Source organism: Felis catus, chromosome B4, assembly GCF_018350175.1.
Source record: "Felis catus isolate Fca126 chromosome B4, F.catus_Fca126_mat1.0, whole genome shotgun sequence".
Taxonomy (NCBI): Eukaryota; Metazoa; Chordata; class Mammalia; order Carnivora; family Felidae; genus Felis; species Felis catus.
In genome coordinates this window covers 105,992,024-106,019,602 of record NC_058374.1, presented here as the reverse complement: position 1 = coordinate 106,019,602, position 27,579 = coordinate 105,992,024, and the positions used below count along the sequence as shown (strand labels likewise).

General features: G+C 37.3%; 1 long non-coding RNA gene across 1 annotated transcript in view; it reads right to left on the bottom strand.

Annotated features, from left to right (window-relative positions):
• LOC123386664 overlaps positions 1–25,234 on the bottom strand; it is a 161,301-nt gene extending 136,067 nt beyond the window's left edge. The window contains exon 1 of the long non-coding RNA XR_006600910.1: positions 24,160–25,234. This is a non-coding gene — a long non-coding RNA (uncharacterized LOC123386664). The remainder of the gene's footprint in view (positions 1–24,159) is intronic.
• Between the last annotated feature and the right edge of the window lie 2,345 nt (positions 25,235–27,579).

The following is a 27,579-nucleotide window of genomic DNA, read 5'->3' as shown; positions in this document are numbered from 1 at the left end:
AAAGGGACACATGCACCCCAATGTTCATAGCAGCACTATCAACAATAGCTAAATTATGGAAAGAGTCCAAGTGTCTATCTACTGATGAATGGATAAAGAAGATGTGGTATATAAATGCAAAGGAATATTACTCAGCCATCAAAAATAATGAAATCTAGGGGTGCCTGGGTGGCTCAGTCTGTTAAGTGTCCGGCTTTGGCTCAGGTCATGATCTCACAGTTTGTGGCTTCGAGCCCCATGCCGGGCTCTGTGCTGACAGCTCGGATCCTGAAGCCTGCTCCAGATTCTGTGTCTTCCTCTCTCTCCCTCTCTGCCCTTCCCTCACTTGCACTCTGTGTCTCTCTTAAAAATAAATAAACATTAACAAAAAATTTTTAAAAAAGAATGAAATCTTGCCATTGTATTATGCTAAGTGAAATAAGTCAGAGAAAAACAAATACCATATAATTTCACTCATGTGGAATTTAGGAAACAAAATAGAAGAACACATGGGAAGGGTGACAAAAGAGAGAGGGAAGTAAGCCATAAGAGACTTTTAATGATAGAGAACAAACTGAGGATGGGCTAAATGGGTGATGGGTATTAAGGGGGGTAATTTTTATGCTGAGCATTGGGTGTTATATGTAAGTAATGAATTACTAAGGTCTACTTCTGAAACCAATATTACAGTGTGTGTTAACTAACTAGAATTTAAATACAGTTTTGGAAGAAAAAAAAGAAAGTAGCTGCCTATGTATTCTTGGGTTGACAGCTCTGAAACCAACATGTATCATCCAAAGTTTTAATACAAGTAGAATTAGTACAGGTTTCTACTAGTCACCAATATCAATAAAATACAAAACTATTACCTATTAACTAACTTGCCTATCTTTATTTCTTGGAGTCTTTCAAAATCTTATTTAATCAAAGGAAGAATTTTTTTTTATTAATTTGTGTTTGTTTGTTCAGAAAATATATATCGAACATCAACTATGTGTCAAACACATATGGTTTTCTGATATCTGCCACAATACCCAGAAAACTACTTGGGGAGGAAAAACTGCTCTTGTTTCTACAAGAGCTAGGTATTTAGTCCCATGATGCTTTTTTTTTCTGTTCTCCAAATTAATGGTTTCCTTCTTTTACCATTTAGCTATGCTTTTACTTAATGGGGACTTCAATTTACTAGTATCTTTAAAACATAGGTGGAAAACTCTACCTCCATGAGGTGGTGAAACAAAGTGCCTCATAGGGTGAGGACCCTCAATCCTCAGAAATGTGATCCCCTGATACCCATGTTTCTGGCCTTCAAGCCTCTCATTTTCCTTATCCAATATACTTGCATCTCAGAATTAAGAATCCATAGATACTCATCCCTCAAGACTTCATAAACAAGAGTTCCACAGAGGATACTATGTGATGGCAGGGATGCAGATGCTATAAAGAAACAGAAATGGTGGTAATAAAATTAATATTAAGTGTCTCTCCCTCAGGCACCAGGGTGGTGTCTTTACATACAGTATTTCACACAACCTGACATCTCACGGATCCCTTAGAGTAGGTATGATTGTCCTATTTTACAAATGGGAAGTTGAGGTTCAGGGTGAGCTCAGAACTAGATTTAATACAATTCAGTTTGACTCTGAGTCCTCTGCCCCTGGTATTCCATAAGCATACATAGACCAGGAGAGGTAGGGTAGTAGGGAAGCAAAGCAAAAGAAATACGCATATATATTGCTCCCCCAACCTGTGTTCAATGAGGGCAGGAACCCAGTTACATTTGCTACCCATAGTACCTAGCTGGGGACATTGTAGCCACTTCCTAGACATTGTTAAATAGATGATACTTCACAAGCACATTCTTCTTTCCACATTTTCAGGGTGACTTTTATGTTTATCATAGACAAAAATCAACAATTAAAATGAATAGAAAGGTTTATATGTGTATGCAGGGTCATACATTTATCACAATAAGAATGTTGAACATTACAAAAGTAGATATAAGAAAATATGAGCCTGGGTATTTTTAAACAAATATTTATTTGCCTTGGCTTTGAAATTGTCAAAGAAGAAGGGGCACCAGGGTGGCTCAGTCGGTTAAGTGTCTGACTTCAGCTCAAGCCATGATCTTGCGGTTTGTGAGTTCAAGCCCCGCGTCGGGCTCTGTGCTAACAGCTCGGAGACTGAGGCCTGCTTTGGATTCTGTGTCTCCTTCTCTCTCTGCCCCTCCCCACTTGTGCTCTGTCTCTGTCTATCATAAATAAATAAATGTAAAAAATTAAAAAAAAATTGAAATTGTCAGAGAAGGATCTTGTATAAATATGCAAAGCAGCAAGGAGAATAAAGACGTTGCTAATTATCTCAGGAGGTTTTATTCTTGGTTAATATCACCAAAATTATGCACTGGTTGGATTTGTCATTTAAATTATCTTTCTGCTTTAGACAGGAACACATTTATTAGTAAAAGGGTACTCATGATTCTCGTTCTCATCAAAACTGAACATTCCCTCACCGTGCCTCAATGGGGCAAAAACTACATTTTAAAATATACCACTAAAGTTGGATTATATGTATGATCTCATCTCTGGGAGCAAACAGGCTAACAAAAGGTTAACAACAAGTAGAAGTAAAGGAAAGAAAATGACTTCTCTACCCAAATATTCAACTGAGCGGGAGGGTAGAGAATTAGAATATTCTTGATCCTCTGTGAAATAACAGGTGCACAGGCTAGCTCTTTGGCATTCTTCTTGCCTCTTTCTTTGTCTTCTTCATGGGAACTGTTACGGATTCTGTGCAATATATTAAAAAACAAAACAACAAAAACAAAAAGCTTGGAGTTTGGAGATAGGCAATTCTGCTCAATTCAGGCTTTACCACTTAATAGAATTTGACCTGCAGAAAGTAATTTCTCCAAAATGTGATTTCTTCATCTCCGGATTGGAGCTAGTACTAGTCACAGGCAATGGCGGGGGTGGGGTGGGGTGGGGTGGGATCTGAAATCATGTTTTTAATAAATGTCAAGAATCAGCATAGAGTAGACCCTCCTAAATTGATGGAAGCTACTGCTATTTTTTGTGATTAGCAGTGATAATAGTGGAGGCAATCATAGTAATTAATAGTAGCATTAACAGTAAACCACTTAACCAGTAACATTAGAATGCACTGTCCCTTTACTATGTAAAAAGAGACTTCAGTGGAGCTAACCTAACCATGTTCTGGCTCTTCCTCATTCCTATATGTGAAAATGATGATGTCAGAGCCTTGCGTTCATTCTTCTCAGACAATACCGATTCCCTCTGTGTAGCTTACAACTAGTGACTTGATCACAGAATCTGAGATCACTTCTAGTTACTCTGCCCCAAGGGATATGTGGCTCAAACCAGTTCTACTAGTGACATATGGCCTGCTACATGTTCAAACCCACGTGGGCACACTCCCCAGCAATTCACTCTTCAGCTAACAGAACTATAGTGATGATGAGCAAAATTTCAAATTGAATTTTAATTCTTAGCTTCTCTTAACATGACTTAATCTTTAAATCTGCAGAAAATTGTGGCAAAATATAAAAATAGAACATTGGTGAACACTATTAAATCTCCCCACTTTAATAACCACTAAAGTCTTGAAAACTGGGAAACGATATGTATACCGTACAATGGAGCCATGTGGGAGGAAAGGTTTTGCTTAGAATTCTACCCTCAAATTCAGAAAGTGATAGAAAGAAAATGGCCAATACACATTACTTGCAGAGGGCATTTTTAACAGTTGGACAGCACATCAGGTAATTTAAGGTTTGTTCCTAACAAGACTGAAAAGCTTGTAAACTCTTATCGGTCCTCTGCTTTTGCAAACCTGTGATGGGCAGTGCTTCCCACTGAATTAGAAACAGTGTGAACTGATGAATCCATAGCCTCCTCCTTTTTTCTTTATAATTGCTTCTTTCTTTCTGAATTAAACAATCAGTTTGAAGGACCTCAAAGAGGCTTCCCCCCTACTTTTCAATTTGTGTGGTCTGACTTTAAGTCATTTGATGCTCTGCAGAACACAGTCCTGATCAGAGACTACAAAAATGACAGCCTGGCTTTGCAATGCTTCTTAAGGCAGCATTTGCTTCCTGTGAAAGGTGAACTGTTCCATTTTACCATCTCCTCTATTCCTCCTTTTAGATGCATTATTTGGCTCTAGGCATTATTCACTTCTCTGGCTGCTTGATCCCTTGAGGTGAGTGGCTCTCAAGTCAGGACCCCAGATCTTTTTTGTAACAAAACTGGAGTTAGTTTTGCTCCCTAGGGGATATTTGCAAAGCCTTTTTGATAATCATGAGTAGGGGGTGCTACTGGCATCTAGTGGGGAAAACCCAGGGTGCTCCTTAATATCCCACAATGCTCAGGACAGCCCCCTGCAACAAATTGACCACAAATGTCATCCTACAATGTGCAGGACAGCCCCCTGCAACAAAGAATTGCCTGGCCACAAATGTCAACAGTGCCACTATTGAGAAACCACGCAAGGAAGCGAGGGACATCTTAAGCTATTTTTAATAACATTTAGAAGCCTAATAAAGTATGTACTTAACTAAGATCACAATGCACAGACTAACCAGAACTTAAATTATCTTTGTTTTCAGTTGAATTCTTAATTCAACTGAAATGTGTGGTGTCACTTCTTATTTGATGCTCATGAGAAATTCTGATTGGCAGTTTTCTTTTATTATAATATTTATTTAATGAGAAATGTGTCATTATTAATAAATGTAATTGAGCTAGCAATATTTTTTCAAAAATGTAAGGTCAGTGGAGGACTGGAGAAATGAAAGCCAAACTCACTGCTGATAAGGTTGATAACCAATGACACAGGCTTTAGTTAGTACAAAAAAATAATCTTACATGAAAGATTAGCATTTTTCTGAAAAAGTTAATTTCTAAATTTCTTCCTTTCTTCTATCTTGAATTTCATGATAGTTTCACAAAGCAGCTTGTAACTTGTGGTTTGATTATCTGTCTTCCTGTTCACATCTTACTGAACTTAGGGGTCTTTGTATGAGACTTTCAAACTTTTTTTTTTTTAATTTTTTTTTTCAACGTTTTTTTTATTTATTTTTTGGGACAGAGAGACAGAGCATGAATGGGGGAGGGGCAGAGAGAGAGGGAGACACAGAATCGGAAACAGGCTCCAGGCTCTGAGCCATCTGCCCAGAGCCCGACGCGGGGCTCGAACTCACAGACCGCAAGATCGTGACCTGGCTGAAGTCGGACGCTTAACTGACTGCGCCACCCAGGCGCCCCAAGACTTTCAAACTTAAAAGCATTTTCCCAGGGTACCTGGGTGGCGCAGTGGGTTAAACGTCCAGCTTCAGCTCAGGTCACGATCTCATGGTCTGTGAGTTCGAGCCCCGCGAGTTCGAGCCCCGCGTCGGGCTCTGTGCTGACAGCTCAGAGCCTGGAGCCTGCTTCAGATTCTGTGTCTCCCTCTCTCTCTCTGCTCCTCCCCCATTCATGCTCTGTCTCTCTCTGTCTCAAAAATAAATAAACATTTTTAAAAAAGGCATTTTCTCAGTTCTGAATAGGAAAATCATTTTCTTGACCCAACTGTTCTGCTCGCTTACATTTCTCTCCCTTTCACTACAGTTTTCAAGTGGAATGCCTTTTTACTTTCTTTTGATTAGCTCTTTCCTTCTTCCTTCTATGGTTTGATTTTGTTATTTCAGACCCACAGGAACCACTGGGACCTAGGTCAACAACAATCTTTCTCTGATTGTCCACGAGGTGTCTTCCATGTCCACTTGCCTTGATACGTAAGGCAGGGAAAGAGCAGTGGGAATAGTAAGGACAGTTGGTGACCCATTTTTAATACTCACGCTCATTGAGCATCATTACGCTATTTCTAGGTTAGCGTCTGTGTGTTACCCTTTCTTCCCTACAACCTATGTTCATCTTACTCCTGCTGAGACTTTATTAAGTCTCTTTACTTTGTGTGGATCATATTTTTGCAAAATCCTGAAATACATTTTTCTTTTGTCATCCTGTCCTCTGGACTATATAAGTGCCCTAGAAGAGCAGAGGGGCTACCTCAACCTGCAAAGAGGATGAAATTCTAGAGGCTTAATTCAGAAGGCCTGAAGTATCACTAGCCTCAGAATCAAAATAAAAGTATCCTTTTGAGTAGATGACAAAATCACATCACAGTCACCATCAGTATGGTCATTCCTGAAATTTAAAGACCCCGGGTTATAAATTTTCATTAAATCATTTCATAAATTGACTGACTTCAATGTGCCAGGACCTGGCTTGTGGCTAATAAACAGGATCCTCTGTCAAGAGGCTCTCATTGTGTTACAGGAAACCTTTAGATAAGCAAAGGAGTGCTAATTCAACGTGGCATGTGGCTCACAGATAGAGAAATATATACAGCATAACAGAAGCATAAAGGAACAGAGACCAATTCCTCAGAAGTGGAGAAGGTTGAGAGGAAGGGAAACTGAAATTGGGTCTCAAAATCGTTAAAGTGGTAGTTTATCAAACAAAGGAAAGAGGCATTCATTCCATTTAAACTTTCTTATTTCAAACAAGAACACATTAAAACTGGAAAGCCCTTTTCTTTGCAAACAAAAGAGAAAAAGGCTAGGTTCATAACGTCTTCTATTTAAATGTTTCTGTAACGCTATCCCATTCCCTCAATCTCTGTGTAAGATACAATTTACTCCCTAAGTAAAAACTACCAGTGTCTCTGATCTTTCTTCCGCTTTTTCCTTCTGCTCTTTATATTCTTCCCCCTTTCCCCAATTGCTTATTTTCTCGAGACCCTTTCTTGACTACTACTCTTCAATTATCTGGAGACATCTTTCTCCATTTCTAACCACATAACTGATAGTTCAGTAGCAAAATGCCTGATTGGGTACAACTTGATCTCCAGAGCACTTTTGCCCGGTTGTCAGAAGAAATAAATTCAGTTTGGAGAGACTTATTCTTTAGGCATTAATTCCACTTGCCATTTTTCCTCTAGAAGGTTCTTAGAGAGGAACCAATTTTCCAGCTGGATATTTTCTCTCTGCCTCAACATGTGACTCAGGAAACACTCAGACAGAAGGAAGACACCAAAGTCATAGCTAAGGCAAATTTTCACCCAGAAAATAAGACTTCATGGGAACAGCTCAGCTTAGACTTTGCTTTTATTCTATAAATACATTCAAAAGTCACTTGATCTTCTTTTAAAAGCTTCTAGCTAATCCTTTTGCAGAGTCCCTCTGGTGCTTAAGCAAATGGTTAGCACTAATTGTTTTCCACCTTGGAAAAACAAAAACAAAAAACATTTGCTGTGGGAGAATTAACCAGATCGCCAAAGCAGCCACTTCCTTTCTTATCTTGGACTCCTACCGTCTCTCATCCCCATAAGGTCCTGTCCCTGGAGCCCATACACACTGGATATTTTCAGTCTCCCTCCCCAAAATATCATCTGGTTTGGAAATACATTTGTTAAATGTATTTTAAAAATAATTATCCCTTACTTTAAATATCATGTGTAGGTGTACACTATGCATAAACACAAATTTAAGTTAAATTAAAATAACATAATAGCTTATAAGGAAATTAAAAGCATAATCTACCTTAGCCACACTCTCACTTTATAAAGTAACTAATGTTCAGAAGATTGAAATAAATATTCAAAATCGTATAAGCTAATTTCAGAATTAGCTTGAAGTAATACCAAGAATTCCTCACTTTCTACTCCAGTGCCTTGTCCACATTACACACTTCACTCAACTTGTAGGGTAGGCAGAGTGGTTTTTATTATCATCATTTTGCAGATAGGACAAAAAGAAACAGGAAAGTTGGGAGCTTTGATTCATCTGTAATGCAGATAAAATTAAATGAGAAAAAGGTTTTAAAGTATGGTGCTCAGCTTAGAATAAAGTAACAGTAAATGTCATTTTGTTGTTGCCATTGTTGTAGTTGTGTTGGCTGTTATTAACATTCACATGTTGTAACTATTATGAAAATATGAAATATTTGAAAATCCTTTGGGATTATTTGTGATCAAATTATTTCATCCAGCATCTTTTGACCAGGGATTTTTTTAATTTTTTAACATTTATTCATTTTTGCGAGACAGAGCATGAGCCAGGGAGGGGCAGAGAGAGAGGAAGACACAAAATCCGAAGCAGGCTCTAGGCTCTGAGCTCTCAGCACTGAACCCATCATTGGACTCAAACACACAAACCAGGAGATCATGACCTGAGCTAAAGTTGGCCCCTTAACCGACTGAGTCACCCACGCGCCCCTACACCAAGGATTTTTATCTTGGGGTCATGAGAATTAGAATTTTGGGAACATTTTTTAGGAGGTTTGCAAATGCCCAGAAATTTGTGGCCAAATTTGTGTGACTGTATGTTCAGAATTTATTTGTTCTGGGGAGAGAAATAATTTTCATCAATTTTCAAGGTACACCCATGCTGTAGAAAGTATTAGTACTTCATTCCTTTTTCTCGCCAAATTATATTATATGGATATAGCACATTTTGTTTATTCATCAGTTGATGAACATTTGGGTTGTACCTACTTTTTGGCTATCATAATATTAATATGAATATTTTCGTCTTGGTATTCTGTGAACATTTGTTTGCAGTGCTCTTTTAAATACCAAAAAGTAGGGGCGCCTGAGTGGCGCAGTTGGTTAACCGTCCGACTTCAGCCAGGTCGATCTCGCGGTCCGTGAGTTCGAGCCCCGCGTCGGGCTCTGGGCTGATGGCTCAGAGCCTGGAGCCTGTTTCTGATTCTGTGTCTCCCTCTCTCTCTGCCCCTCCCCCGTTCATGCTCTGTCTCTCTCTGTCCCAAAAATAAATAAACGTTGAAAAAAAAATTTTTTAAATAAATAAATAAATAAATAAATAAATAAATACCAAAAAGTAGAACTGCTGAGTCAAATACCTTATGTTTACCTTTCTGAGGATTTGCCTACTTTCCAAAAGCACTACACTATTTTACATTTCCACCAGCAATGTATTAGAGCCCCAATTTGTCTACATCTTCACCAATACTTATTTCCCTTTACATATTTTTAAATTATAATCATTTCAGTGGGTATGGAATGATACTTCATTGTGGTTTTGATATGCATGTCCCTGATGACTAATGATGTAGAGCATTGTTTGATGTTCTTATTGGCTATTTGCATATCTTCTTTGGGGAAAAAAATGTCTATTCAGATCTGTTGCCCATTTGTTAAGGTTTTTCTTTTGTTTTGGTTAATAGTAAAAATTCTTCATATATTCTGGATATTAGACCCTTATCAGATATATGATTTGAAAACACTATCTCCAACTCTGTGGGTTGTCTTTTCACTTTCATGATGGAGTCCTCTGAGGCACAATATTTTTAAATTTTATGAAGTCCATTTTTTCAATTGCTTCTACTTTAGCTGTCATACTTAAAAAACTTTACCCAATCCAGGTTATGAAGATTCACTCCTATGTTTTTTTTCTAAAAGTTTTATAGTTTTAAGGCTTACATTTAAATCTTTGCTCTGAGTTTGTCTCCATGGTGCAAGGTAGGAATCTATATTATAACATAGTTGAATACCTATGTATTCATTTACCTAAATTATATTTATATCATCATATTTAAGATCCTCCTTTCAAAGGCCTAGTATAATAGCTTTCAATTTTATATAAAGGAAAATGAAAAATATGTAGAACCCCAATTTTTTCAAGAATTATAATTGAATGTTAAAAAAATCCTAAATGACAGTCACATATGACATGTACATAGTAGAGCTACACTGAGAGTCATGTCATTAGCATTTCATCCAATCTGAACTTATCACCTTTCCAATCATATAATTTTGAACAGTTTACAGAGCAAAATGAAAATCACTCTAAAATAATCAAAATAAAGAAAACAATCCAAACTGGGTACTTTGTTAGCCATATTGTATAAAGTACATCACAAGTATCAATGAAACTTAAACTCTGAACAATTACAGATGATAGAATTGGGGTTTTGTTTTGTTTTTTTTTTTTTTGCAAATAGTAATTAAATCCCCAACACACACTGAGTATTGTATGTAAATCATGAATCACTGAATTCTACTCCTGAAACCAATATTGGAGTGTATGTTAGTTAACTCAAATTTAAATCAAAAACTTTTTAAATCCCCAATACAAGAAAAATAGTATCCCAGAATAAATCAAAGTAAGACACTCAAAGCATCAGCAAAATTTTGACAACTCCCAAAGAGAAGCCATGACTGAACCAAAACAGAGATAATTATCTTAGTTGTATCTGGATATATATGTAGTTTGAATAATCTCTCTCTAGAATAGAAAAATCTTGATTCTGGTTTTAAGATTATACAAACGAGATAAGCAAAGCAGCACCACAAAGACAGAATCTGTAAAGAGGAGTAAAGGCACCCATTCGTGTATGCAAAATGATTTATTAGGGTGACGGAAAAAATATTAAAATTTCTACTTATATTTTTAATTAAAAGAATGGTAAAAGTCAATATTTGCTGGTACTTAACTGTCAATATGATTTCACACTGATGATCTTGTTCAGTCTATGCCCAAAAACACAATTCAGATAGTTTTATGTCCTGAAGGATTGCTATCCCAAAGGAAGGGTGGAAGGTTTGACCCTACAGGGTTTGTCACAGTGGGTCTCACACATTCATTTGCTTTCAACACAGAGGGTATCTCAATGGACAGATAACCAAGGAAGAGATTTATATATTACCCGGTTTTAACTAGACTAATTCTCATTAAATTGGCAAATAACTACAGAATATTTCTGTAAAAACTATGGGTTGACAATACGGGAAGGGGGTAAAACTGAATACAAAAATTGCAGAACAGATTCTTTCCCTATTCTCAAATACAAGCTCCATCAACCATATTGGAAGATCAACAATGGTAATCTTATCAGATTTGATAGTCAGTTGCTCAAAATCTTAAAATTATTTAGAAAGCTTTTGAAGTGTGAATTTTTATATGAGTTACAATGAACATGTGTATAGAGAACAATTTTAATAATAAATGAAACAATAATTGTTTTCCAAATAAACTATGCTGAGAGAGCATACTAGAGAAAAAAAATTGGAAATATTTGTGCGTGCAGTTACTAAAATTTATGCATATCAACATTTAAAAATAGAAGCGTATGTCTGTGCACTTTTATCCAAAGGAAAGTTTTTCAATAGTTACATTTGTTTGACATCTAGATTTTGTTTATAAGAATAAATTATTGAATCCCAGAGGAGATGGGAAGAAGATGAGTTCCAGCTACAAATTTTTACATAATTGGTGAATGCAATTTAAAAGTTATTATCATGTTGTACTAGCTGTAGCCAGTGAATTTTTTTTTACATTTTACATGTATTTTTTGCAGCTTTGTTGGGATATAATTGGCATATAACATTCTGTAAGTTTAAGGTGTACAGTGTGATATTTTGATACATGAATATATTGTGAAATGATTACCATAAGGTCAATTAATGCTTCATTTAACATCTCACATAATTACCATTGTGTATATGTGTGTGTGGTGAGAACATTTAAAATCTACTCTCTTAGCAACTTTTTTTTTTTGACTATTTATTTTTGAGAGAGAGGGAGAGAGGGAGAAAGAGAGGGAAGGAGGGAGAAGGGGCAGAGAGAGAGGGAGACACAGAATTTGAAGCAGGCTCCAAGCTCCACACTGTCAGCACAGAGCCTGATGCAGGGCTCTGGCCGAACTCACGAACTGCGAGATCATGACCTGAGCCGAAGTCAGATACTTAACTGACGGGGCCACCCAGGTGCCCCCTCTCTTAGCAACTTTTAAGTGGATAATACAGTATTGTCAACTAATCATGCTGTGCATTAGATCTCCAGCACTTACTCACAACTGGAAGTTTATACCCTATATTCTTCCAGTAGGAAAGCCATTAAAACTGAGAGTCAAACTGAACTCTGAGCCTGACTTTTAAGTCACTTTATCAAATTGTATTTAAACCAAGATTTTCAAAAATAACAAAGCAGGGGCGCCTGGGTGGCGCAGTCGGTTAAGCGTCCAACTTCAGCCAGGTCACGATCTCGCGGTCCGGGAGTTCGATGCCCCGCGTCGGGCTCTGGGCTGATGGCTCAGAGCTTGGAGCCTGTTTCTGATTCTGTGTCTCCCTCTCTCTCTGCCCCTCCCCCGTTCATGCTCTGTCTCTCTGTCCCAAAAATAAATAAACGTTGAAAAAAAAAAAACATATTCAAATGTATATTCAAATTCTTAGAAATTCTATTAATAATTATTTTTGGTGAAAGCAGAAAAGGATGTTAGTACGCTTCATAAAAGTAACAAATTATTTGAGTATTATTACTCTATTATTCTTTTAAATTTCTATTATGAAAATTATACACAACACTTTAGTCATTTATTAACAGATAATTTTAGATATGTTGAGAGTATTCTCAAGTTGTTTACTTTTTAGGGTGTATCATCAAAAAAGTTTGGGAGTCCCTGCCTTAGAGAACATTGCATAACATAGGTTTACTACTTTTTGAATGTGCTCTATGGTGCACAATCATCTAATATAACGGAAATAGCCCAGCACTAAGTGACCCAGATTCTAGGCCAATTTTAAAAGCTGTAAAACCCCAGGCAAGTCAACTTACCTCTCTGGGACATTTTTGCCCATCTGTAAAATAAAATGTTTGGACTGACTGTTCTCTAATGACCCCTCCAGTCCTAAAATTCTGGTTCTAAGATGTACTTCCTGTGAGACTGTGTATTTACAGCTACATAGTTTTTAACCATAATGAAATAACTCTTCATAGAACGAGTGCCTTTAACAACAACAAAAGACAATCAGAAAAGCAAAAACTAATTTTGAGAAAATGAATGCAAATGTACAGCAGATACCAGATCTCGAGTGAAAATCTGATTGATCATTTTACAAGCATGTTGTCTGCCAAATGCTAGGCACAGTGTTTTGCTTTTGGAGGGGCCGGAGGAAGAATGTAATGTTCCTGATGTCACAGAGCTCTCAATTACACGCTACATAATACTTGATAAATAAATAACGCCAACACTGGTTGAAAGCTCCTATCATTACTTCTCATTTTACATTTATTTGTTTATTAAATTTCTTTAGTAGAGTTACATCCTCAAATGCAAGGGGAAGGAAATAAAGCAACCTACTTAGATGACCAAAACGAAAATGCATTAGAGGATGTTCTTGCTTCTGGGTGAAATGTAAAACGAGTTTCCTGCATCATTTATCTAGACTCTGTTCCAAAATTTCTGTAACATATACATCATCTTCTAAATTATACCTCTGGTTACAAAGAACTAAGTGTACAGTTCTTTTGGCTCTATAATGTTTGCAGTCTTTCTACTGAAGGTGATCAAAGAGTGGACAGGACTATAAAGTGTCACTCAATAATAAAATACATGTACCTAATTTACTATAGTTTGTATTTGTAAACATACTCTAAAGGAACATTCACCCTAAAATGTGCACACCTCTGAGACAGTCTTGGAAAAATAATCTTTTAGTCACATGATGAAATCATTCCCACCATGGAGACTGAGTCTGAAGCCAGTTCTACCCGGCAAAAGCAGATGTACATATAATTGAAAGATAGAGTTAACCTGATATACAATTGTTTAAAAAACAAAACAAAACAAAACCCTGATTCACTGGAATTACTTTATTCACTCATTATTTTGAAAGATAATCTCCACTCTACACTGTGCACTGTTGTAAGCTTTAGGGATTTATTAGTTAACAAGACAAACTCTTATCCTTCAAGAGTTCCCATTCTAGAGAGAGAAGTAAAGTTTATAAATCAAACAAATCAATAATATAATTCTTAATAGTGATGAGTATTCTAAGGAAAAATATAGGAAGGTTTCAGGAGTTAGAATGGTTGTAATAGTACAGTAAGGCATTTTCAATAACATGATAAAGGTAGGAATCTGATGAGGTGTTTGGAAGTTTTAGTTATGAAAAAGATTGAAGAAGTTTGGAATTTCAGTTGTCTCTCAGTTCCAGATGATACACAGATCTATGGTCTGACCATGTAATGAGTAGAACATAGCTTACACCTTTTGGAATGGAACAACAAATTCTAATGCAAAGGCACTAATCAGGCAGGCCACCAACAGGGATATTGAAGTTGGGAGAGGGATAAAGAGAAAGATTAAGAGAAGAAGCAAAATTCTTGATAAATATGAGTGAGTAATGACTTGAGAAGAGAGCCACAAAAAGTAGGAAAGCATAGTTCAACACTATTAGCCTGGAATAATGAATGGATTTTACTGAGAGAAGGAAGAATAATAATCTCATTAAAATCACTCAAAAAATACTTCAAGAATGCCTAATTGATCTAAAAATACAGTACATCTAAAAAAAAACCTTGGGCCTATCAGAGAATGAGCAGTATTTAGTTTAACGACTTCATGGACCAAGTGTCCTCAGTAGACAAAGGAAATTAAGTCAGGAGGAGAAAGTATGTCAGAAACATTCTATGAAGAAATAAAACATTCATGGGAGCAATCACAAAAGCTAAGCCAAAGGTTAGCAATGGAAGAGTGAATCTTGGGACAAAGGAAAGCACAGAACAAAATGAGGATTAAAGTTTTTAAGGGAATAGGGTGGGGATGCCTGGATGGCTCAGTTGGAAGAGCATGTGACTCTTGATCTTGGGGTCATGAGTTTGAGAACCACGTTGGGTGTAGAGATTGCTAAAAACTAAATGTACTTTAAAAACCAAAAGAGAGAATAGGGTAATCAATTCAAATCACCAGATACTAGTAAACACAGTTATATAGTTATATGATATATAATGTAAAACATATTAGGCATATGTAATGTTTTATATATATATATATATATATATATATATATATATATATATATGTATATATATGTAGTTGACCCTTGAATAACACAGGTTTGAACTACAAATTTCCTCTTATCCACAGTACAGTACTGTAAATTTATTTTCCCTTCCTTAGGATTTTCCTGATAACATTTTCTTTTCTCTAGCTACTTTATTGTAAGATTATAGTATATAATACATAAAACATAGAAAATACGTGTTATTCCACTGATTTTGTTATCAATAAGTCTTCTAGTCAAACAGCAGGCTATTAGTAGTTAAGTTTTAGGGGAGTAAAAAAGTTATACTAAGATTTTCAACTGCCTGGGGGGGTCAGTATCCTTAATCCCCACATTGTTTAAGGGTCAATTGAATTTTTTTTTTCTTAGGATGTTTAAGAAGGCTTCATTTATTCATTCACTCATTATTTCAAAACTATTTTTGGAGCATCTACCTACCAGACAAAAGCATAACCAGGAGCAGTCTGTCGAACACAAACGCACAAAAACATTTGACAACCTCAGATTACAAAACAACTTTGCTAAAACAATGAAGTATGCATTCATGCCAAAAAAATGAAATCGTTTGAGTTACTTCCCTATTCCAACTCAGCTCCCTTTATTGCTAGCTGATTGATTTAGTGGCTGAAAGGATTGAAGTGCCCGCATTTATTCACAGAAATATAACTATACAACTTTTACTAAATCCTTAAGATTAGAAACTTATGCTTATGGTAATATCCCAGGATTGGTATGTGAACTTGTTTTGTTAACCAGTATATTAACTCTAAATCCATTTTTCCATTATTTTTCCTCTGTCATCTTTTAGAAGTTATGAGAGCCTTTTCTAAGTGTCTCAATGGTACAAAAATATAAATGATTGCCCCACAGTCCAGATTATCATCCAGTGGCAAAAGCTTTTTAATGTGACACCTTCTATTTCCTGAGTATTAAAAACAAGACAATGGACCCAAAATGGAGTCACTTATGCTAAGCCCCATATCACCAAACCAGAATTACTTATAATGGTGAGCACTAGTTAAGTAATCTGCCTGGTAGACCCTGTCATCCTCTAAAGGAAAGTGACTTTGACAGAATCAATCTACTTGTTGCCTCCTTGGTCTGACTCCCTTCTGCCTATGAAAGTTTTTCATTTCGTACAGCTCCTTGGAGCTCCTTTTTATCATTGAAAAAAGCCAATAAGATCTTTGAAATTTACTCAGTTGAATTTTGTTTTTTGAGATGAATAATTTATTAAGTCTATTATCAAGAAATTTCTATCAAAGTATTCACACTTAATATGTCTTAGTAGTACCAACTCTTTTCTCATCTCTAGTTTTTAAATTAAACCCACATAATGTGTTGAACCTCTAAAGGTGAAAACCCATTTGCACTCTTAATTGAGAGGAAAAGACAGATCCTTACCGCCAAGCTACCTCCCTGAAAATGCTATCAAAATGATCCGGATAAAATCAGTCCTACACTAAGTAAAAAAAAAGAAAAAGAAATGCAGACAACCAGTCAAACAATAGAAGAAATAAAATAGATTATTTGATCATTTCAGTCAAGCAACTTAGATTTTCAGCTAATTGATTCATGGGGTGGGGTTGGGGAGGAAGTTGACCTTTCCAGTCACTGTGACCAGAATGTCTTCAAGCACTTAAACTTGTGTTTTATGCTGAAATTGTCCATGCAATGGGTGCAATTGATACTACAACTACTCCACAAGGAAATTTCCAAAGGTCTATTTTTTACAGGGGAAAGAGCGACAGAAAGAGTGGTAGAGAGATCGTTTACCACAAGAAATATTTGCCCTATAGTATACTCCAGGTAAATAGCTTTGGTTTAGGGTAACAAAAGATAATTTCCCTTCTCTCTCTCTTTTCATTCACTCAGTTTTCACTGAAAAACTTTATAAGCCACTTCTTTGACGAAACATCTAACAAATACATGAACTCTTCAAGCCCACACCATCTTGTAGGCTATACAGGCTTTGGGGTATTTAAGGAAATTTTACATCTTAAAAGAATTCACTGCTAATTAAACAAACATTTATGCTGCAATCAGGAACAAAGACAGCAGAATGCAAGAAAGACATTTCCTGAGCTTTCTCCCTCCTCACACAGCAGTTTGCACCACTCTGTTAGCAAATATATCATTCTTTTGTTAACTGCAGATAAATTCTTGGTCTCTTCCTTGCTTGTTTTTTTCACCCTTTTATTCTATCTAGAGGCTTTGGTTTGTTTTTCCTGACAGCATTTGAGATTTCTAAGCTACCACAGTGGTGCCAGCCCATACTGTGCACAGTAAGTGAAGAAGAAACAATCTGGCTGTTGTTTTAACACTTTGCAAATAGCAGCTTATTTCTCCTGCTTGATTTTTGCCCCTGGATGTCCGATAGAGAAATATTCAATTCACCAAATAAAAGACAGGCTTCCCTTTCATCCTCCTCACATGTAAATTTGGCAATTTGAGAGGAATATTTAAAATTCAAAGGAAAGTTTTGTTTTTCTTAATCATGCATTGGGATTCTCTTACACAATAAGAAATCTGTTACCTTTCTCAAAATTTTTCACTAAATTCTAATCACTCCTTGGAATTTATGCCAACTGCAATAGCAAAGAACAAGTTCTTTTGTTTTCTGTTTAATTTTTTTTAATGCTCATTGTATTTGTGTGTGTGTGAGTAAGAGAGAGAGAGAGAGAGAGAGAGAGAGAGAGAGAGAGAGAGAGAGAGAGAGAGAAAATGAATGAGCAGGGACGGGACAGAAAGATAGGGAGAACCAGAATCTGAAGTAGGATCCAGGCTCTGAGCTGTCAGCACAGAGCCCAACTCGAAGCTCAAACCTATGAACCACAAGATCATGACCTGAGCTGAAGTCAGATGCTTAACCAACTGAGCCACACAGACAACCCCCTCTTTTTTTTTTTCTTTTTCAAATGGGCCCAAATGATCAAAAGCCTTTGATCAAATTAATCTGCACTGCTAAACTTCTTAGCAAACTGGGGGAGGATAGGAATACCATTTTCACAGTTTGAGTGCAACAAAAGTATCAGCAAGGGTACTTATGAAGCTTGCATTTATACACAAGAGTTTAGTAAGTGCTTAGTAAAATGCTTTTTCTGATGGAAACTACTGATTTTCTTTAGCAGCAACTCTTACTGAGTATTCTAATTACTGATTTTCAATACTTGGTGTACAAATCAATCACCTGGTCTTATTAAAATAGAGATTTTTGCCCAAATCTTAGAAATTCTGTTTCAGTAATATGTGAGTGAAACTCTTGAACATTCATTTGGTCAGATGAGCTGAACAGAGGTGGCTCGGAAATTAGAATCGATAAACACTCTTGGCTACTCCTTATTGGCTTATAAGCTTACTATGAGACACACAGTATTATGAAGTGAATTGTGTTCCCCTTCCCCAGCCTACCCCCCCCCCCCAAATTTTATGTTGAAGTCCTAACCCTCAGTGTCGTTGTGTTTTGAAAATGGGGCTTCTAAGGAAATAATTAAGGTTAAATGAGGTCACATGTGTAGGGTCCTGCTCCAATAGGGTTAATGTTTTTATAAGAAGAGACACCTTAAAGGGAGCTCTCTCTCCATGTACACACTGAAAAAAGGCCATGTTGGGATATAGCAAGAAAGCAGCCATCTGCAAACCAGAAGGAATGTCCTCACCAAAAACCAACTCAGCTGGAAACTTAATGTTGGATTTCTTGCCTCCAGGACTGTGAGAAAATAAATTTGTTTTTTAATTTGTTGAACTTTGTGATGGTAGCCCAAACAGATTAATATACACAGCTCTCATCAGAAGTTCGTTATTCTGGATCTCTGGAAACCCTCTTTGGCCTCCTTTTCATCACTTCTCTCCCTTTGACAAATTACCAACTTGGACCAGCCTTACTATTTTTAATGAACTCATTAAGCTAGCTGGCTCCCTGAACACTTTATTTCATCTTGGAATACATGGTGCCCAGTATTTTAATACTTTCAATCAAAATAACAACACAAAGCTACAGAAAGACACAGTGAAGGTGGTAGAAACTACTCAAATGAATCATTTACTCTCCTTGTAGTCTACTTTTTCTTAAGACTCTCAAACTTGATTCATTTGGTATTGGGTTATTATAATATATTAAGCAGAGTTTCTTAACGTGGGATCGATGTATAAATTCTAAGAACCTCCAAATGTTTTTTGACAAAATTTTGGCCACAGAAAAATTTCTCTAGTGAAAGAATCTCAGTGGGATCCACTGATAATATTTGCCTTAAGATATAAAAATCTACCAGCTTGAATTATAGGATGTGTTTTTCCAAGTGCTTAATGTATAAATAAAAGTTTCTTTTGCCAACTTAACCTAGTAAAATAACCCTACTAAAAAAAAGAAAAGAAAAGAAAAGAAAAGGAAAGAAAAGAAAAGAAAAGAAAAGAAAAGAAAAGAAAAGAAAAGAAAAGAAAAGAAGTCGTCTGTAAAATGTTTAGAAGCTTGGGTCTTAACATGGAAAAGAAAAAAAGTAGAGTAACTATAATAGACTATTTCAAGTCCTACCACTTCCTTGGATCCTTCCTGACCTCTTCAATGCAAGCATTGTCATCCTGTTCTGAAATCCTCTGCCTTCCTGTCTGTGCTGCCCATTGGTGCTGATACTCTGTACCTAGCTATCTCCAATTTATCTTTGTTTCGCAGACATTCTTTTCCCTTTGTCATAACTATGACTTATGTGATGGAGAATGGAAACCAGGCTGAAATTGTGAATAAAATAAAAACAGCTTTTAAGAGAAAATCAGCACAACGGCCATAGAACAGGATTTCCTTTTTAACACAAACACTAATACATGTTATTTTTTAATTGGACTTACAAGTACTATTTATAAACTGCTGTGTCTTATCCATGCAACTGTCATGGAAAGACATGAGTGAAATGAGGGAATGTTATCTCTCAAATCTATGAGACAGGAAAATGATTCAAGAATGGTCCTATTTAAAAAGCAATAATTACCTTCTAGAACCACACTGGCAACCATATTGGTGTACATGTCATGAATTTGATGATTTGAGGCTACAATAAGGTAAGCTTAAATTAACAAAGCTTATAACATCAAATTTTCTTGGTAATTGGAAGAAAAGTGAAGTATTTAAAGGACGCAATATAGAAAAATAGTTTTTAACAATTGGGAAGTATCAATTTGTTGATTTGAAGGGATAAAAGACAAGATTACAATAAAAGAGTGGCACAATTTTAGGTCTGCCTTACACGGTACTGTTTCTACTCTACAAAAGATGCCTATGGTGAAGTCTGTGAAATCAGTTCACGAAAACAGAAAATTTTGGCTAAAGTACTTTCTCCAAATTGAGACTCTTTTAGAAATGTTATAACAAAAACACAAGAGACTATCAATCACTGAATTAATTACAACTAATTTAGACTTAAAATTCTAAATGGAACTCAATCTGATGTTGCCTCAAGGTTTGCAAAAATTGGCAAAAGTAATTTTAATCCATGTTTTTACAACAGAAATTCATTTGACACTATATGAGAATATATAGCCCTGGTTAATACCCATTGAGCTTAAGCAAAATCAACTATGTCATAGGAATCATTTTCCTGAGGAAAATACAAAACAATTTTTACAAGTAATTAAACATTGCATTTAGATTAGTCTGTGATCTACCACTATGACAACTCACAATGAACAATCTTGAATTGGATCATTTATCTGAATTTTTTTCTTAAAATTTTTTTAAGTTTTTTTTTTGTTTTGTTTTTTTGAGACAGACAGAGAGAGACAGACAGACAGACAGACAGAGCTTGAGCAGGAGAGGGGCAGACAGAGACGGAGAAACAGAATCTGAAGCAGGCTCCAGGCTCTGTCAGCACTGAACTGGTAAATTGTGAGATCATGACCTGAGCCAAAGTAGGCCGCTTGACCAAGTGAGCCACCCAGGAGCCCCCACTTATCTTAATTCTTAAGCCTTCAGGTTTTTTTTTTCTAACAAGAGAGCTTTACTGATTTTTTTTTAAATAATGAGATACTAATACTCTATATTTCCATATTTGATGTCCTTTATATTACCTCATTTAAAAATTTTTTTAAGTTTATTTGAGAGAGAGAGAGAGAGAGAAAAGGAGCGGGGGAGGGACCGAGAGGAGAGACAGAATCCAAAGCAGGCTGTATGCCATCAGTTCAGAGCCCGATGTGGGGCCCGAACCCACAAACCGTGAGATCATGACCTCAGCCAAGATCAAGTGTCAGACACATAACCCACTGAGACACCCAAGCGCCTCCATATTACCTCATTTTAATTGGAATGTAAGTGATGATGAATTTATGTTGTGTTATGTAATCAGTTCTTCTTATCCTCAGACTGAACACCCCTATAACTTCCTAAAGTAGATCTTAAAAAGAAAAAAAAAACCAAAAAAGTGATACCAGTCATGGTCTAATTGAAAGCTGCATAAAAGCAACCCTTGGAAACTTGATTCAAACAACTTGGTCTGGGAATAACTTGGCTTTCTCATATAAAATATAAAACTGAGCAAGCTACTAGGCAGCAGGAGCAGCTATCTGGTAGGCCTAACATTTCAGACTCTTTTGAAATGAGCAAATCACCCAGTTTCTTCCTCAACATGAAGAAGCACAGTGTAGGGCTATCAATTAGGGTCAATAATCTCTCAAAAGCTGAAGTTGATTTCCATTTTCTGCAATATGTCGGATTAGTTGCCCTCAGAAATCTTGCTGGTACACAATACCTAAGAATAGCGCGCAAAATGTACATTTAAAAAAAAAAAACTTCTAAAAAATTCATGGATAAGCTGGCAGAAAAATAAGGGGAATTCTCAGAGGCCAGAACTGTCAACAAAGTACAAATCCAGCAAGCCCTGAAGTACTCAAACTGGCATCCACACTTTGATTTTAACTGACCCCAGCACTGATTTAGGGAAGCATTAAGAAAAAAAAAAATTCTAAATCTCCTGAAAGTTAGGAAATCAGAATGGAGACCTCCACATAACGCTGGACACCTGAAAGCCTTTCAACCTGAGTGGATGTGACTGAGAATATATCACACGTTCATCGTAACCCTTCCTCTTTGTGGACACAGAGGAAGACTCTCCCAGCCTCTCCTGCAGTTTGTTTGGGTCTGTGTGACAGCAGTCTGGCCGGTAGGATGTGGTGGAAATAGTGTACTCCATTTCCAGACCTGGCTCTCTAGAGGTAATGTGTTCCACATACTCAAGTTAAAAAATGTGGGAAGTCAGCCCACTCCACATCAGACTTGGCATGAGGAAATCAGCCATCATTTTCTTAAGTCACTGAAATTTGGGGCTTACTTTTAAATACCTTTAGTCTAATAATTTTGATTATTACAATCATTGTACCAAGAGGGGAGAAAAAGAAACCTAAAAACATCTTGCTCCACAGAGAAAAATAATAGAAACACCTGCCCTCAATAGGTATGGTGGGGGAATAATGTTGGAATTAATACCAATAGGTATGGTGGGGGAAGAAAAGTTCAAGCAAAAAATTAGAGCGTCCCCAAATTGTTAGAGCTCCCAGGTACACTGCAGGTGAAACGCAAAATTTCCCCCTGGAAACAAAATTTAAATCTAAGATCACATTTTCTTAAAGATACAATTTTAGGATTATATTACAAATAAAAATATCAAACCACAGAAGGAAAAAAGCCACATGCATGAGAGAGCAGAAGCAGTAAACTGAAGAAGCAGAAATACAAAAGCTACAAATACTAGAATTATCAGAGAGATTATAAATGTTTATATTAATAAAACATTATAGTAGAATTGTAATTAAGCATTACCATGATCTCTAAATTTCCCATGCAGATTTGGAAAGAACCAAATACAACTTCTAGAAATTAAAATGTAACAACTGAATTTAGAAACTCCAGATTAGACAGGAAGTAAACTCTGAAGAACAAATGAACTGAAGGAAATGAAATATTTAGAATGTAGCAAAGACATAAAACAAATATGGAAAATATAAAAGTTAAGAAATTTGTAAGCTGGATTCAGATGTTCCAAAGTATACTTATGAAAGTTGGTAATTAGAAATAGAACCAAACAGAAATTCTTGAAATTTAAAACTCTTTGAATGGAATCGACAGGAGAACTAGTTACATATAACTAAACAGAGAACTAGTAAGATGGTGGGTAGATCAGAAGAAACTATCCCGAATAAAACTCGGGAAAAAAGCCGTAGCTTTTTACAAGAGAGTGAAAGATTTAGAAGATACAGTGAAACAATATAATAAACATTTAACTGGACTTCTAGAAAGAGAGCTGAAGAAAAAGACATACAGAATGTTGTACATAACGACAGAGATTTCCAGAATTGATAAAAGACTCTTACTCTAGATTCCAGAAGCTGAATACATCCCAAACACAATAAAAATTAATAATAAGTCAAATAAACAAATAATCTACAATCAGACCCATCCAGAGAAACTTAAGAAATGCCAAATACAAAAGCAAATATTAAAAATCCAACAGAACATTTAGAAAGGACTTACATTTAGACCAACAACATATTTCTCAGAAATGGAAGGCAAGAGAGAATTGGATTAAGTCTTCAAGGCAGAGAGAAAAAATAACTTGAAGTGTATACCCAATTAAACCATATTTCGGGAATTGGGATGAATTAAAGATACTGTTATGCAAACATTTAGTAAGAATATTACCACCAACAAATGCTCATTAAAGAAACCTCCAAGGAATGTACTTTAAGAAATCAATTTAAAAAGCTAAGATGAAAAATGACTTGTGAGGACAGGAAATGGCAAACAACAAATCATTGAAAGTTTGACTTTACCAAACAATAATATTAACAATGTATAATTGATGGAATTAAAAGCCGATGACAAGGGAACTTCTGTTCTAGAACAGAATAGGTCAGGACAGGAAAGTACTGTTGTTGCAAACTGGACAGAGCCAGATAAATTATATTTTTATAAAGCATCAGAGAACTTCAGAAGCAACACACTAAAACTCCAGCAAAAAAAGAAAAACCCTTTTATGTGAGCAAGGATTTTTATCTTTCTTTCCCCTATGGGTACTTTCTGATTCTGGGTGCTTGCTGAAGAACTGGCTTGATCAGTCAGAGCCCCAGCTTTGGAAAAGAGAACCTACAAAAACAGTGAGTGGGTCTGCGGGACTAATGTGGCAAACTGGAAACCAGAGGGAAATGCACAACTCCTCTTCTTCACCGAGTATTTGTTACCCCTTGGTGCTTATACAGGAAGCTGGGAAACTAAGCCAAAAGCTTCCAGAAGCCGAAGTGAAATCTCCAGAAAGTCTCGTAGAAGTGGCCTACCTCAAACATACTGTCTCGCCTTCAGGAAAGTTGCCGTATGTTGAAGCAAGTTGGAGACTGGAGAGCTGGGCTCCGATCTCTGAAACGCAGAGCTGAGTTTTCTGCAGTCTTCCACATCTGACACATAGATCCACCGACACAGAATCAAACCCCATGCAGGGAGAAGGGAGGCACAGCAAACACGAGCAAGGGCAAGCAGAAATGAACAGACTTTACTAAAACTGAAACCCAGCCCCAATCTTGATTGATGTCTGATTGGACTCAGGTGCTCCAACTTTCATTCTATTTACCAACAAAGGAAGATGATATCATCTAAAGCCTCTAGAATTATATACAATGTCCAACATGCATTATGAAATTTCTAGAAATGAAGGGATGAGGAAAAATGACCAACCCTCACAAAAAAAACAGAGGGGAGATGACCCAGGTAGTAGAAGTAACAAACAAGGACTTTCAAACACCTATGGTTAATATGTTAAAAACAATAGAGAAAAAGAGAGACCAAACAGGGCAAACAGTGGAGAGAGAATTAAAATCCGTAAAAGAAAATCAAATCAGCATTCTGTCAATAAAAAATAAAGTATCTGAAATTAATAAATTAAAAGAGGAACTGAACAGCAGACTGGGTCCAACTGACAACAGTGAGCCAGGCTAGGCTCTAGTTTTTTTCCGTGAACTAGTAAATAGGTTTTTAAAAACTGAAGCAAAAAGAAAAACAGTGAAAAAGCACACCCATATAAAAATGAAAAAGATGGCAGGACATTGTCTTTGTTCAGGTCTCCAGGCAAACAGATTTTGATGAAAAGATCTGCAGTCCGATTTGTTAGTGGGAGCTCTCAGAAAGTCACTGTCAGGGAGGGAAGCAGAACTGAGCAGTGGGAATAGAACCGACATGCTTGCAAGAGAGGACTTAGTCAATCCTGTAGGAGCCGTGGAGTTGGAACTGGCCTTCAGAGACGTCCCAAACTGAGGCAAAGGAGCTGGGCATTTTTACCTCCATGCTGACCTGTCATTGAATGCAGTTGCCTTTGGGAACAAACATAAACTTGGGGAAAGCAGCTCTCTCTGGCCGACAACCAAGCAAGAACTCAGCTGTGAGTTGTCAGCCGTCAACATTCCTAGCAGCTGGGGAAATAGGTGGGGCATCTGGGTTCACCACAGGCTGGTTCACCGCAGCCTCCACTAAAGCCCACACTTGGTGTGTTTAAATCTACCTGTTTTACATAAGTTCACTCGTCTGGGAAAAAACTCCTCCAGGATTCTGGCCTCTTTTTCTATGTAACTTTACAAGGACAAAGTTCTGATGTTCATTGTCTCTCTCGTCTGCCTGTCATTCCAGATTCACCCTTGACTAGCTCCTCTGCTGAGTTAAGGGGTGTATTGTGGTAGGGTGACACTGGAACCAATTCTGAGCCTCTGGTCCCTGGTCTTTCTGTGGCCATGGCTGCTCCCTTTATCAACTTACCATAAAAATTGGGCAAAGAATTGTCAAAGGACACAGAACTGGATAATTTGGGTTCTAAACTCACTCTTCTCTATCTTTACTGTTTAACAGAATTTCTGTCTTCTCCTAAGGAATAGAGTCAGTTACCCTTGCCAATATAGCGACTCTTTCTCTTGCCAGCTAGACTCTTAGAATGAGAATCACATCCGTGATCAGATGGCAACCATGGAATAAAACTCCACAAGAATCTGACTTTGTTCCCTGATGGAAGCATTCTTTCTCTGGGAACTAGGCTCTGCATACATTTACAGTCCCAGGTTCAGGAAATATCAAATCCCCAAGTGGATAACCAAGAGAGATGGTAAATGAAGCTACTCCTATTTCCAGTCATTGCCTCTGGTTCTTTGCATTCTAACTGAGACAGAGCACGTTTTCATGTTTCTAATTAAGATATATGCTGTGTTCTAGAGGATGGTGCCCTTTCTTTGCAGGAAATCATCTCCAAGCAGGCACTTTGGCTGCATCTTTAAAAGCCTATTTCAGGGGTGCCTGGGTGGCTCAATCAGTTAACCATCTGACTTCAGCTCAGGTCAGGATCTCACAGTTTGTGAGTTCCAACCCTGCATTGGGCTCTGTGCTGACAGCTCAGGGCCTGGAGTCTGCTTCAGATTCTGTCTCCTTCTCTCTCTGCTCTTCCCCTGCTCATGCTCTGTCTCTCTTTCCTTCAAAAAATAAATAAAAATTAAAAAAAATGTTTCATTAAAATTTTTTTTTTAAAAAATCCATTTCATTGTTCTATCAGGGCAGCAGTTTCTGCATGGTGTGGTAGGTGAGAGAACCAGCAGATCCCAAGTCATGTGCGTAGCAATCCTTTTGCTCTAAAGGGGCTGAACAGCAATTCACAACTAACTGGAAAGGATATAAAAGATATCAGCCTAAAGTAAGTCTTCAAGGCACAAGGAATTAACAGTTCAGATAATGCTGCTGCATTGTCCCTGCTCCCTTAGTCCATAGTTACAATCTTATAAGATTTCCTTACAATCAATTGGCTATGGCAGAAATACAGAGGCCTAGTGTTCAGAAGGTACTACAAGATATTACAGTAATAGTTTATATTCATATAACAGAATACTATTCAACAATAAAAAATGAAAGAACAATAACTATACGCAAGAGACATCAGCAAGCTGATGACATAGGTCATTTCTTATTTCACTTGCTCACATTAGAAGAAAAACTAACAGATATTCAAGAACAAGCAAATCCACTGAGAAAATCCTAGAATGTGGGGATAAGGCTGAAGCACCCCCCCCCCCACCGCTGCACCACAGATACCAAGACAGACTCCATCCGATGTGAAAGAGATATTGGCTGTATCACCCCTCTCTCAGGCCAGCACGACACCACATGATGAAGAGGACTCCCCTGAGCCTTCAGCTACTCCTGCGGGAAAGGAGAACCCAGTAGGGACCACCAGCACCCACATCCCCAGCACTGTGTTTCACTCTGGCTCTGTGCGTGCCACTACTTTCAACTTGCCCCATAGGACTGCAGGGGAATCTGCCAGGCTCCATCATTGGGAAACTGACTGTGATGGAGAACGGGGTGGGGAGGTTAGCAACAAACAGCACACGAAGTTCGGCAGAAATCCCAACCAGTGGTTTTACTCATCTGCAGAACCAAGTTAGTGGTGGCCTTTGACCAGGGAACTCCACAGAGTGAAGGCCTGCTTGATTCACATACTGTAACGAGGAGTTCTGCCATCCCAAGAGAGTGGTTTGCCCACGCCCAGGCAAGAAGCTGAGTCACTACCCCACCTACTGTGGGGAGTGCCTCCCAGACACATCTGACCAGAGGAGCTGGCAGGAATTCCTGGAAGCTACGTAGCCGAGCAATGCCAAAACCAAGAGACGGGTAGGCAGGGCTGATGGCCCTCAGAGCAAAGCCAGGAGGTTTTGCTGGCATGAAGGGTTCCC